Source organism: Caloenas nicobarica, chromosome 4 (genome assembly GCF_036013445.1).
Source record: "Caloenas nicobarica isolate bCalNic1 chromosome 4, bCalNic1.hap1, whole genome shotgun sequence".
Lineage (NCBI taxonomy): Eukaryota > Metazoa > Chordata > Aves > Columbiformes > Columbidae > Caloenas > Caloenas nicobarica.
In genome coordinates this window covers 39,311,845-39,324,915 of record NC_088248.1, presented here as the reverse complement: position 1 = coordinate 39,324,915, position 13,071 = coordinate 39,311,845, and the positions used below count along the sequence as shown (strand labels likewise).

The 13,071-nt window shown below is 40.9% G+C and overlaps 1 long non-coding RNA gene across 1 annotated transcript; it reads right to left on the bottom strand.

Moving 5' to 3' along the window:
* Positions 1-8,720: 8,720 nt before the first annotated feature.
* Positions 8,721-12,829, bottom strand: LOC135988608 (uncharacterized). Its single transcript, XR_010606178.1, has 3 exons — positions 12,311-12,829; positions 10,721-10,802; positions 8,721-8,784 (listed from the first exon to the last, which is right to left on the bottom strand). It is a non-coding gene; the product is annotated as an uncharacterized LOC135988608 (long non-coding RNA).
* Positions 12,830-13,071: the final 242 nt, after the last annotated feature.

The following is a 13,071-nucleotide window of genomic DNA, read 5'->3' as shown; positions in this document are numbered from 1 at the left end:
GATCACTAATGTTTCTGTGGTCTGGTAAGCAAAGGGCTGACTGAAACAAAGTTCCAGTGTACCTTTTCCTGACAAGGTCCTCTGTGCTCTTGTAGACATTTATAACATTTATCAATAATTCTTATTCAGCTTTTAGTGCTCCTGTCTCCCTCTTGCTCTGAATTGTGCATAAATGCTGTATGTCTATTCAAACATGCATTCTCCGCTAACCCTTCTGTCCTAAAGCTTTACAACCGTGTATAAATCTGCTGAAAACTTACAAAATATTTTTGTAATTTTTAAAAAAATTTATTTGAAGAGGAAATCACACCCTTTCAAACATCCGACTGTCCTCGACTCAAGAGTTGAACCGGGAATTCTTAAGCCAGGATTTAGAAAACGCGGCGCAAGTCTCCGTGTTTGACACGGGGCGGCGGTGCCGCCGTGCAGCCGCCAGGTGGCAGCACAACTGAGCCCGAATCAGCCTGGGAATTCTTCAGTTCCTCTGATGTATGAAGATTTCCTCGTACCAGGTCATGTTCTGAAAACCCTGCACATAAACATAAGATTTCCATATGTTTACAACACATTGTTACAAAAAATTTACAGATCAAAATATAGGGAAATATATAGAACCTACTCAACTGGGTAAGCAGGCTTGAGATAGAGCAGAGTTTCTCAGCTTGTATCAGTCGTGCAATCCTTACGCTCCTTATCCTGGGGGGGTAGAGGGGCGTCTGGATATGTCCAGTTTTCACTAGATGCAAATTTTAATAAAATAAAATCTGGCACTTTTAGAACAGTTATGATGTTGTATATGGTCAGACTATATCAATCTTCCCTTCAACTGGAGGAGGGAGAAGGGGGTAGAAGTACCCCTGACTAAATTACTGATTCGACTTGTATCTCTCTACTAAGAGCACCTCATCAAGGCTCAAAGGAAGCTAAGACTCTACGCGACTTTATTAACTGATAAACCAAAGACAAATATAGAAATGAGACTTTTAAATCCTTTTAAATGTTTTTCTTCCCAAATATAATAAAGTGCTTTCTCAGATCTTATTTTAACACTTGTTCATTCATGAGCCATGTAGTCTAAAATTTAGCATAGAACAGAAACCAATGGTTACCATTCCTAGAACATTTATTTTGGCCATTTTTATCATAGCAGTTTAGACGGAGCAATTTGCAGAGTTTAAATACCAGTTTTAAAATCCATTAAGAGCTTCTTCATTGAAATTAAGTTTGTGTGTTAATGCAATACACACTTCAAACACATTTCCAAGTTGATATGTTTTCCAGCTGAGCTGATGTGTTCATCAGTTCAAACAGTAGCACTTTGAATGGCTGGCTTGTGCAACAGTCTTAAAAACACTTCTTCAGCAACTAAACCCTTAATGTATCTTTACGGAAGCAGCTCAATTAATTTGTAGTTACTTGTGAACATAGGAGTTCAGCTGCTCCTGCTAAATTGCTTGCATTGAGCACCTCTGATCCAGTGCACTCTTCCAGATTTTATTTCCAAGACATTCTTAAACCAAGATGTGATTTAGCTAATTCCATTAACTCTCTTTGTAATGATGCAGTTTAAAAACTCGCAGAGCCAAAGACTTGGAGAGGTTTTTTTTTCACATGAGCTGCACAACGAAAGACAAACCCAGGCAGGAGGCACAGGAGGAACATTCCAGGGAGGCAGCATTGGCTCAGTTTCAGGATGGCTGTGACAGTTCTTTCACAAGTCATCCCTGAGCTTGACTGTATCAAGTGTGAGGCTGGGGCGTTGCGTGAGTCACTTCTGCCTGGCTGATGGATGTTCCCTCAGGGACTACAGCCAGCCAGGAGAAAACACAGTTCGTTTTAAACAGCACTGTGGCTCAGGCTGATGCAGACACACTCTGAGGATAATGGAACCATAATCAGGTCCTTGACATAGCCTCGTTTTTGCTGTGTCTTGCAGACAGTCCTGACAGTAATCTCTTCTCGAGGGGAAGGCATGAAGTATGCATTTTCGCTGTATCCTCAGTACAAGAAAAAACTTCCCCTGATTCAAATTTTAGGCAAAACCTCTGTGGCTCTAGCTCTCTTAATAAAATTCTAAATCTCAACCAATACTTCAGGGATGTTATTTTTCCCTTCTATTGCCTTCCCCATCAGCTGGCAAGAGTTCTCATTGCTGTTTGTTTTATTGCTGCTAGAATTATTTAAAAGTTATCAGACTAGTTTTGCAAAAGTAAGGTATGCTGCCTTTTTCTGAAGTAGTGATTGAATTGATGGGGCTATAGAAATGACAGAAAACTTGAGATGCCATTAATGATGAGCTAGAGCTCTGTCTATTGTGGACCTACACCAACATGACCATTGCTTAAAGGGTTGGTCAGTCTCCTTTTTATAAACTGGTGTAGCTGTTGTACTAAAAAACCCCTCTGTTTCTTCCTCTGTATTAAAGCTGTAACGACTCTCAACGAAGACATCTAGAAGTAACAAAATGCACCTAATTTACCATTATTGTAGTGCACTTAGTTGATCCATTCCCACTGATAAAAGTCTTGATAACTTACATAGCGGTTTGGAGTATTTTAGTCTTGTTCTTCAAACTTTGTAGGACAAAATCAAAAGGTAAAGATTATCATGGCAGTTGGGCTTCTCAGTAGACTAAGCTTGGGCTTAGGCTGGACATACTTTTATGCCTTTTTAATTGTAAGAAATGTTAGCATTTTTTAGTGTTTCATGTTTAATAGTTTAAAAGCCTTATTTAGATGATCTGTTAGTAAACACATATGGAGAATTCTTTCACAGCAGTAAAACATCTCACGTGATTTTTAGCTATTAATAATAATACAGCATTTTTTTCAGCTGTTGAAAAGCCTGATTGCACTGAGATGTATATCCTGTTCCACCATGGACTTTAATACATCAGTTAATGATCACAGTGCCCTGAATAACTTCACTCCCTGTATTCACCTCATTCACTGCAGGGCCTCCTTTCCTCGGGTGACCACTGTTGCTTTCTCTCCATTGGGCAATCTCATTTGTCCAGGAAGAGACTCGGCAAATTCTGACTCAAGCAGACAGTGGGGTTAAGCATTGCCAGCTGGAACAGGGAGCTCAGTTCCGTCCTGGCCTGTGACCTTCGTTAACCATGCAGTGACACTGCAATAACTAGTCTGCTCAGATCAGTCACAGACAGATTTTCCATAACTACCAGTACCTAACTGTACATACAATAGCAGAGCACGGATGAGCACAGTCATAAGGCCCCCCTCTTCCCAGTAAAACTTCAAGAAAACTTGAGTCAAATCCCACTGTGATCTGTTAAGGTGCTCCCGTTCTCAGCTGTCTCTTCTTTCCCTCTGCTGATGATTATCAGGACGAGGAGAATGAAATGTGTGCCCACCCTCACACTTCGGCACAAAGCACAGTGTTGTTGATTAAAGCACAAAGAGGGGGTTGAGCCAAGTCACCAGGCTCTGAGCTGCAGTTGGTGAGGATATCTGCACATCTTCCATTCTGCTTATTCTGCCACAGTGGAAGCAACCTCCATCAGAAGGATGGGGTGTAACAGATGGAGCTATAACTTAAACCACTTTGTAATACTTCCTAAAACTCATCTGCCAAGGATGTTGCAAGACTGCTTGTGCAGTGTTAGTAAGATAAATTTATCTATGAATATACAATGTGAAACAGGCCTGCTGAGGAGCAAAAGCTGTGCAATGTATAATGCTTATCTTAAATTAATCAAATCATAATGTGCTTACTTAACACTGTTTTTGTTTTCACTTGCTGGCAAAACTCCCCACAGATGTTTTATTCTGCCTTACAGCAGTTAAAAATGTGAGAAATGTATAACTGAAATAGTTTAAAATATCTAGTAATTGTGAAATTGCCTGCTTTGTCATATGATAAACCACAAGGGCTTGTAAGAGGGATGCTACTAATCCACAGTACGAGATGGGTCAGATGCCTTCCTACAGTCGCTAGCTTTAACAAAGCTGGTTTTGATACCTCAACTCCGGTATTTTCAGCTAAAATTCAGAAACCTTGCATACAAGGTCTGCAAGACGTGGGGTGTCTCTCCTGCCCTCCATTCTGCATTTCTGTCTTAGTAGTATCTGAAAAATACGCTGCTCACAGTTACACTGATGTTCATGGAAAGTGCAGGTACCTCATTTCTGGAAATCAAACCCTGATGCTTTTCCAGCCTTAGGGAACTGTATTTCCTTGCCATAGGATAACAGAGGGGTCAGAAGGCTTTGTGATCCTTGGACAGAAAACTGTGTAGAATAATAGAATGAACTGGGAAAAAAAATATGCTGAAAGCATCTGGGAGGTTTTTTGTGCATACAAGACAATACACTCTATACTCACTTCCTGTGACCAAGTTTACTGTTACTGAGGCCTGGAATTAGCCAAATAAAACAGCAGGGAAGCCTTCTCTGTGTTTCTTGCTTCCTTTTCTTACTAACATTTTTACATTCACTCATTCCCTCTTCTAATGGAACCTGGGGGGAAGTGCCGAGCACAGCACTAATGACATGAAGAAAAATACTGAAGGAAGCAGCAGGGAGGCCAAGGTTTCAGCTGCTCTCCCTTCCTTGCCCAGGAAAATTTCAGTGACCTCTTGACACCTCCCATGGGAAACGTTAAATTGACAAGAGTATTTGCCAAGTAAATGCAAAAAATTGCATTAAAATAGTATTGTTTCTGACTTAATCCTCCTAAAGTCAATGAAAGCGAGTTAAGATTCCTGCATCAGCTATAATGCACTAACCTCATTCTAGATGGCGGTGAATGTGGATACGGACCAGGGCTGATTAAAAAACACTTCCATGCACTCACCGGTATTCACTTGGGAAACTGAAAATAAAAATGCCAAAAATTAAGTTACAGTTCGTTCCTGGATTATCCTGGTATTTTAGTTAAAACTACTATGTTTCATGTTATACAACACTACCTAGAGTCAAAATATTGTTAATTTGTCCTATGAAAACAAAAGGGGAAGGCATTGCAAGTTTGTTATACCCTGACTGTTTATTCTGCCATGTTTTTGCTGGGGAAAGTTACTCAAGAATCATTATCAGGACACTGGGAAAAATACTCTGGCTTTATTATCTGCCAGTTGCTAATTTTTCTTCTGAAATCTGACAATCAAGAACAGAGGGATATAAGACTACATTGCACCTCAAGCGTCGCTATACCAGTTCTCCCCATACATAGAGAATGCCTCTGCTACCCAGCAACAACCAATGGTTGTCACTAACTCTGATCCTGCTCCTTAAGGGTATTGCAGGAGAAGAGATCACTAAACGGGAGATTTGTGGTTTAGTTCTGGGAATTGTCCTTTTGCTTCCACCCCAGCAAATTATTTAATTTATGCTGCAGAGATAACTGCATCTATGCCAGTCATTATCTCCCCTCATTTGTCTTGCCTTCTCTTACCTTTCCAGTCTTTTTCGTTATTAGTTGCAAAGTCTTCCATGTATGAGGTACCTCTATCTTTGTGTTCCCCATCCCCGTCATACAGAAAAGGAATAGCACAAAAAATACCATAAATAAGAACACTTCCAGAATGCAATACCAGGAGAATGCTCACTGACTAATGTGAACTAGCAGACAGGAAAACACCTAACACAGACCATTTCCTGACAACTGTTTTGAGCACAGCTGCCTTAGCTATATTTAAAGACTGTGACATGAATTAGAAATATATCCTTTTTTTAGTGTAGGTGTGACCTTGGAGAAGAACGGTGGTAGAACTGCACTAGCGGTTTGCAGTGATGCGTGCGAACAGGTTTTTGGCATGCTTATCCATTGTCAGTACCCAAGTCACATCCACATGCAGAGAGTTGCTGTTCGCATTTGCTGGGACACGTGGGAAAACACTACTTGAAAATGAGTTTAACTATAGCTCGTATAAAGTATATTTAAGAGGTATTTAAGGGCTGATTCTTAGCTAAAGGGATGGAATCCAGCTGCCTGTTTTCTTTGGCCCTGAGAGTCAGTTTGATGTGATTTACATTTTGAGAGCTGGCTTCACAAAGAAGGAGCTAGAGGGTTGGTTTTGAGGCTTTTTGTGTGTGTGTGTGTGTGTGTGTGTGTGTGTTAGTGAGTAAATATTTTACAGCCCAAATTCCTAGTTCCACAAAATCAGTGACTCCAGGCTGTGGGACAATATAAGTAAGCACAAAGGCTGGAATTTATTGCTAGTAATGATCTATGAGATAAGATTTTCAACTAAGCCAGTGCAGAGAGGTCTCTTGCCAGATGTGTGGGAGTGAAAGTGACACTAATCTACCAAAAAAAAAAAAAAAAAAAAAAATCTTTGGCAATCCCAGAGTGATTATATAGCCTTGTAGCACTAGCAGCCTCAGAGAATTCATTTCGCATCTCAATGTCTTCAACTTAAAAGCCAAGTCCCAAGCTTTATAAAAGAAATTCAAAGTAGTGCCCTGAATACTTCATAAATTTATCTCACTTCCTTAATCTTATTTGAACAAGTAAAGTTTTGAAGTTTTTTTTCTACATTCCTTTGTTTGTAAAGAACTGTGGTAGCAGAACAATAGTGATTCTGCAAAAAATCACCACAGAACTTGTCCCTTTATTCCCTTATTTTCACCTCAGTGTAGTTCAAAACTTTCCTTCAGAGTCAAGCTACATTGGAAATCCTTGCTTTTTGCTTCTAGGATATCACAGACACAAACAACAGTAGATAGTGCATTGCTCACATCCAAACCTCTGCCTACATCCTTTCATAAGTTTACTAGAAATTGCGGATAACTGAAGCTGTAAAGGAGCTTCTGCATCTTTCAGACAACACAAGAAATATAATTTGTGCTAATGGGAATGCAAATTTTCTTGTAGCTGGGGACACGTTTCAATAAGGGGTGCTTCAGTCACAGAAAATGCTTTACCTTGGTATAAGGACATTGCTTTGACTAGTTTGGGATGGAAATATTAGTGCTCTTTAAATGCTGTAACATTTTGATTGTTTATACCCTTGTACACAAACTCTTACAACACCTCTCTCATCATTCGCTCTCTCATCATTCATGTATGTTTGATACCACAGCAGAACTGTGTAAGTGTGACAGAGATGTTTGAAAAGTAAACATGCTGATAATTCTACTTGCCTGTCAGATAGCTCTGCCCAGTAGGCAGTTTTAGTAGGAAAATGCTATTTTAAGGAAATAAATCTCTTTGAAAAAAAGTAGCTGAGCATGCTTTTAAGAACTAACATGACAACTCTTTTTTTGGTGGGTGGTTTGGTTTTTTTTCCCCCCAACTATCAAATTGTTGCAGCACTCAAAATTCTAAAATGGCTTAGTTTTGAATTTCAACTAGCTAGCAAATTCTTGTAGAATTTGCTCTTAAAAACACATGAGTTTCATATGGAAAGATGTCACATATTTATCCTGGAGCATCTTACCCGCCCCTGCTCCTAAGCCTGGCAGTGTGGCACAGCTACATTCAGATTCTGCTCTGGGACAAAATCCAAACCAACTCTGGCTGCAGAGGTGATCGATCTAAGTGAAGGGAGTTTGGTGCTTTTCAACAGATTTCCCGATTTGGACAGTAGGAGGAACTGCAGGACTCACCATAAAACACACACAAACCACAGTACAGACATAGCACTGCCATCACTATACATTTCTTATGCTTTAATGACCACAAAAGCATGAGTGGTTTTTAAGAGTTACTTTCAGTAACTGCTCTTAGAATAAGACACTGAGAATAAGGTGCTTGTTAAAACCTGCAGAAATTTCTGGGTTTTCATTACATTGTCGTGCAGTTGCCAAAAGAGAAAAAAACCTCCCTTAAATCACCTGTCGTAGAGCATATGCTCTGCATGGACTTGAAAATTGCTCATCTAGAAAGACGAAAAGGGGTGCTTAATATGTTCTGAAGATATATTTGGTGTGAGAATGCAAAGAGGTCTGAGGCTCTGGCCTGCTACTTTTTGGAGGATGCTTTTCTGAGGATAGGACTCTGAAGCTTCGGCCAAGGATGTTTGCTCAAGGAAGGCTAATTTGAATGCAGGACCCCTCTAGATAAATTAGCACAGTGCTGTGAATTCTTCTCTATTCATGAAACTTACGAACTAGCTTTGTCTGTCTCACAGGACTTGAGAGAGTGAAGCTGTAGTGCATTTCTAGAAACACAAAAGACAGGATCTAGGAATGGTAGACCTGACATGATGGACACAGACTTCTCCCAGTGCCTGCAACCTCTCTCCCTCTGCACAGTCCCCATGCAGAAGTGCCTCTGACTCTCCTCAGCAGTTCCACCTCCTCCTATCTAACATTGTATTTTTTTGCTCAAATAGCATACACGCCAAGTATCCAGTGTCCAGACGTTCAGCTTCTTTCAGATACTTTGGTAATGAGGTGTGGTAATGAAGACTAAGTAAACTTTTATGACTGTTGAATATCCTTTACGATATTATGGTTTTGCTTACTTAAAAAGAAAAAAAAAATATTTGGGCCTCACAACTCATCTAATCTGTTTGGTTTTTGAAAGCTCCGAACATTTGTCACAATATTCTTGAAGGATAAAATTAGAGTTTAGTCACTCCAGCCCACTATCACTCGAAGAGGTTGATTACAGTTCTGCCTGATCTCAGTCGGTAACACAATAATTCTCCTTAAACAATTATATGATTAGCAAGCTAGTTCACAATGTTAATACACAAATGGTACTCTCCTCAAGAAAACAGGAAACTAAAAAGTAATCAAACCTCAAATGGCATCTCTGTCTCGTCAGGTTTGAGATTCAGCCAGGCAACTTTTGTCTGTAACCCAAGCTAGATGCCTAGAATACAAAATAAAGATGGAAAGCTAGAAGCCAAAATGTACTGAGAGCACAACAACCCATTTTTCCTGCCTCCTCACAAATGCAAGAACAGCATAGATCCTTCTGGCAGGAGGCAGAAGACTTAGAAGTACATTTGTGTTACAGTCATTGATTTAGTTATGACTAGTCTACAATGGAGAAAGTGCAGCAGGGGCAGGACAAAACCCACTTTGCCAGCAAACTGACTGGATCGATATCAATCATGCTGAGCTCTGAGCCACCAGAACTCCACTAACAGTAACCGTGGTAGGCAACCTAAGGCTAGTACTAACTGTGGCACAGACACCTCGTTGTAAAAGAAAACAAAACAAAACACCAAACCCAAGACCAAACCACAACCCACTCAACCCCCCCAAAATAAAACCGCAACTCTTTAATGAAAAGGGAACAAAGTCATTGAAGAACGTCCTTGCTCATTTCCAGCAGAGACTGCATAAAGTCCGCCACGCTTCACTACGGGCTTTACTTGGCAACATAAAGCCACCAACACCAGCATGGCCATCCCTGGTAAACTCTTACTAAATTGCTGTCAGTGGGAGTTTTGCATGGCCTTTGAAAAGAAATCACCACTGTATCTCCAGGGGTCATTTTACAAGGAAATATGAATAACCTTGTTGGTCTGTGCTCCAGATCTATATTGCATGGGAAAGACAGGCTAATGTAGACATTACGAATGGGGAACCATCATCCTTTCTGACAAAAAAAATAGCTATAAAAATAGTTTGGTAAAAAGAATACCTCAAAAAAAAAACCCATGCTTATTCTTCTCAGTAGAAATAATGTTACAATTCATTCCTGAACATATAAATAAAAGAAAAAAAAGACTATGACTGCCACAAGACACTATCTTCTGTTACATTTTCTTTCTGACAGGACATAACACCTTTTGTTCCATGATTCTTATTATCTTTGAGTCTTTAGCAGTCATCTCAAGATGTTAAGGATGGAATTCACAAATAAATTAAATAGGCATTCATATGCTTATTCTCACAGGCCAGGCTTTCCCTACTCAGCATTCAGTTACTCAGTTTTGGTTTATGAATCTAAATACACAGACTGCTAACATGACTTTTTTAGGCTCGCCTGTTATCCTGCTGTCAGGGGCAGAGTCTTCAGGGACATTTTGTGGTAACAGAATGGAGACTGGACCTGGTTTCACTTTTCAGTGCATTATTGTATTTTAGTACATTTAATGCTTCTGCTCTTTAGTGCATTAGTTTACAAATGTCTGTATGTTTCAAAAGATTTGCACACTAACAAGTGGAATCCTATTCTGAAATGTCTCATACTACAGGGTGTTTCAAAAAGATGGACCCAATTTCAAAGACATAGTGATTAGTAAAATTTCCTAAGGAACTAGATGTAAATGATTATGGAGCACATCTGTCAGCCTCTCTTCCCAATTATTTATAATTCATGGGCAAAATCTCACAGAATATTTGTGAAGATATTAAGATTCCACAGGTTTTATGAAAAACAGTGGCCATTTACAGAAAAGATCTAAAATTTAATGTCCCCCCTACAGAAAAGGGTGTAGTGAAGGTCACGTTATCTCGCCTGCCAACTTACCAATTAGTCAGTGTTGTTCAAAGCCAGGCACCGTATACGCTGCCTCACATCTTAAAGACAGAGGAAAAACTAAAGATGCTTGGAAATGTGATAGAAACATGAATTATTGCAGCAACATTTAAGGAGGATGAAGAAGTATGATTGTCCTGGCAGAGTGGGCTGAAGACATGGGGAGGCCTGCAGGTTGGCTGGCCCACAGAAGACAAAGAGGGTATCGGCAAAATGGACAGAGGAGCCCAGAGGACATAGTGGGTTTGCTGTACCAAGGATGTTGGATGCAGAACACAAGAAAAAGAAAGCAGGTGTTACCAGTTCTGCTACTGACATTTTGTCTTTTGCTCTTCTGCCTGTCATCTTTCGCTTCTTCCTTTACCCAACAGCTTCCAGATGAAGAGAAACAGCATGCGCTGGAAAGAAAAAAAAATAAAGCTTGCTGAAAATCAACTTCAGAAGTAATTGTACTTACAATTGTATTACATCAAAAATGTGCAAAGTATTTTTTCACAAATATGAACAAATATTAACAGACATTATAATCATAGAAATCCAGGGAATTCAGTAATTGGAGGGCATCTTTGGTCAAATCTGTGTTTTTGATGGTTCTTTTCCCTGTGCAATTTCTTGCATCAATTCCTTAGTAAAAGTTGTACAAGGAACTAATGAGCTGTACATAAGAATGCAATGGCTTCAAGAAGGGGGGTCTTCTTGCGTAAAAACGTGCAAAGTGTACAGTTCCCTGCTTGTGGCTGGAAGTGAGAATGTGTAAATGCTTCGATGTAACAGCAAATGTGTTCATTTCAGGCCTGGCGCCAGCCTATTCCAGCCACTCCGTGTCAAACACTTATCCGTAAGAGGGCAGTGCCGTACATCAGCACGTACACCTTTTTTTTTTTTTACATACATTATATTTGTTTGAAAATTAACTACTGCTGCTGCTCAGGAAGTAACATATTTATCTGATACTCGTCAGAATGTTTACTGCTTTGGCTAGTATCCCAAAATATATTTAGTATTTTACAGACTTTACATAAAACACTATCAAAGACCAGCCCTGATAAAGAGCTAATCTTTTTATCCTGCTTCCCTGAACTTTCATCTTGCTTCCCTGGTACACTACCTGTATTAGAAATTCCTCTACCATTTTAATAAATATTTTACATTCCTTAGGCAGCAAACTAAGTTTAGACAACAATTATTGTGTTGCTTACGAAACTATGCTGGAAAGACTGGCAAATTACCACCATGCAACCTCAAAGAGATCTTTTGGAAAAGCTGTGGCCAAAAGCGAAATCCAGTTGCAAGACAAACTTTTGTTTAGATTCAACGAGTCCCTATTTTAAATGTACTGATTATCCTTCTTTCTGTAGCAGCAGTGCTCACATGGCAAGACAGAGGAATACTATGAGACATGGGAATATTCTTAGGCATCAGACGTTTATACCCTTCTCTTCTATTTATGTTACAATACTCCCTGGAAAGCACAGACACAGACCAGAACCCCATCTGTATCAGTTTTCCTAAACTCCAGAATTCACGGGGGAGGAAACCTTATTTCTTAATGAACTGTAGATATTTAGCACTTTCAATATTTCCACTACAAAGAAAAAAACCCAACATTCATTTATTCAGTGTGAGCACATAATCAGAAGTTCTAATAATCACAGAATACTATTACCATAGGAAACAACCAAACTAACAAATCCAGAAAGCAAGACAGAAAAGCCTGTCACGCAATCAACTTAGGCAAACCTACACAACAGGTAAAAAAAAGAAAAAAAGACAGCTTTTTATATGCACACAAAATTTGTGAAGAATGACACAAAACTTGAACAGCTCAAAAGCGCACACAAGAAGGAAGCTTTCGGATTGCTTCCTTTTTGAGTTGCAGCTGATAAGATCTTTAACTGGAACTTACACACTTCTCCAGATCTTTTTTTCACCATCCACAGACAAGGTGCCTCATCTGACTTTAAAAGTGGATTTTTAAAAATACATTTTTGCTGTTTTCTTCTGCGCTTTTGCGACGATTTGTCTGTACCTTCGGGTTTACTTCCCCGTAAATTCCCACAGTCTTGTAGAGAAGTATGTCATTAAAAAAACGCCTCCAGAGCAAGCACTTCTTGTGTGTGTGTGTGTGTGTATTTTGGGGCAGTTTCTAACCTCAGTTGATTATTTAATTGAGCAACACTAACAAATTAGCTCTGTGTCGCCCTGAGAGAGGCACATCCCCCCCGAGATTAACGCTTCATTCCGCATTAAACCTTATCACAGAGCGGTCTGCAAGGGCCCGGGCCGCACCCGCGGGCCCAAGGGCTGCGCCGGGGCACCCACCTGTTTGCCTCCCCTGCCCCACGGCCGCCTGACCGCCCCGGCCCCGGCCCTTCGCACCGACCCGCTGCGCCCTTCGCACCGGGAGCAGAGGGCGCGCAGCCGGGGGACAGGCCCGGGTGACCCGCCGGGAGAGGCTCCCTCGCCCCGCGCACGCCCGCTCCGCCTGAGGAGCGTTTCCTTGGCCGGGCCGCCGCAGGCTCCGGGCGCCCCGGCTCCTCCTTCCGCGGGGCCTGGCAGCCGCAGGGCCCGCACCCCGGGCCGCATTTACCACCCCGACCCCCCCCAGGCTTTCGGCAGCGGGCCCAGGTGCCCGGCCGGGCCTCAGCCCTCAGGAACCGGGCGGAT